We start from the raw sequence: 1,349 nt of genomic DNA, 5'->3' as shown, positions 1-1,349 counted from the left end.
ATCTAGTTGTATAGAAATTCAAATAAATGATCCTCTTTCGCTCAAGACTTCATAATTCCTTCTCTCCCTCTCCTTTATGATCAACTAATTTACAAATTAAGACAATAAGAAGTTGTATGAACGAAAATGGGATAATCAAGCGGATGAGTGAATGCAAAGGAGGTTTCATGTTGGATTTAAGATTGGGAACGCATCCCTGTTATCGACTGTTTCCATGGTAATAGATGAAAATTTCTTTACCCACAGAGACGGCCTCTCGATTAGTTCATGCGCGCCACCGCTATTTAACTCTTATCGAACAGTTCCCATAAGCCTGAGCAATCTCCCCTATTATCTCTGATATTACTCGATGTATAATATACTGAGGACCTTATGAGAGTGGTCTCAGGTTTGAGTGGGGGTACACAACAATCAGGACCATTCTCATACGGTCTTTAGTATACATGAATGTTACGTCGTTGGCCGTTCGTAACTAGGTGGCGTTGCGCACCTGGCGGTCAATTTAAATTCCAATATGATCAGATTAATTTGATTGATAATTTAATTATTTTATTCTTATTGATACTGCATAGCTGAACACGTGTGCTCTGGCGGACAATGACATCTCTTTTAAAAATCCAATTACAGAGTTCTTATTCATGAGAGAAATAGGATAAACAGTTGGAAATAAACAGTTAAAAATAACGAAAGTATAAACAGAGTTAATATAAATATTGGACGATTGTTGATTTTTTCGACGTCGGAGAACCGTTCGGGGTTACTTCACGCTTTTGAAAATTCATTCCTCCGCTCAAAGAGGATAGACCTGAGTAGAGGCCCGGATCGGGGGGTTTGACTGACTCCAAAAATCTTAGTTGGTACCCCACGGGAAATGCGGCGTCCCGGTCGAATTGTCGGTAAATGTGTCGGGTGCGTGAGTAACTCGGCAGTAGCAGTCGCGCTGTCACAGGGACAGGTTCGGAGGCATATTTTTGTCCTCCTTGTACTCAATGTTTACTTTATGTTTTTCAGTTGATTTATTCACCGACTAATTAATATTAAGGGATGAAACAAAGACTGTTCAATGGAGAATTAAATTGCCCAGCCATCAACCCCCGTTTCATCACTTAATCTCTCCAATAAAAAAATTAATATTGCGACGAAGTCACGGCGCTATAAGACACCCAATGTTTTCTCGGTGCAGAGTGACTCCCCAATAATTCGCCCGCTAATTAAAAAATCGTCTCTCCCCTCCTAATTAACAATAAGGAATGAAACCAATGCTGTTCGATGGAGAATTAAATTCCCCATCCTTCAACCCCCGTTTTATTCCTTAATCTCTGTAATAAGAAAATTAATATTGCGACGAA

The 1,349-nt window shown here is 39.7% G+C and overlaps 1 protein-coding gene across 1 annotated transcript in view; it reads left to right on the top strand.

Annotated features, from left to right (window-relative positions):
- LOC107041839 (CD2 antigen cytoplasmic tail-binding protein 2 homolog) overlaps positions 1 to 1,349 on the top strand; it is a 24,290-nt gene that overhangs the window by 18,155 nt on the left and 4,786 nt on the right. The gene's annotated exons all lie outside the window — the stretch shown is intronic.

The sequence above is a fragment of the Diachasma alloeum genome, unplaced genomic scaffold, assembly GCF_001412515.2.
Source record: "Diachasma alloeum isolate Michigan unplaced genomic scaffold, Dall2.0 Dall_scaffold_00381, whole genome shotgun sequence".
Taxonomy (NCBI): domain Eukaryota; kingdom Metazoa; phylum Arthropoda; class Insecta; order Hymenoptera; family Braconidae; genus Diachasma; species Diachasma alloeum.
Note: the sequence above shows the minus strand (reverse complement) of the source record. Positions and strands in the feature narration are given on the sequence as shown.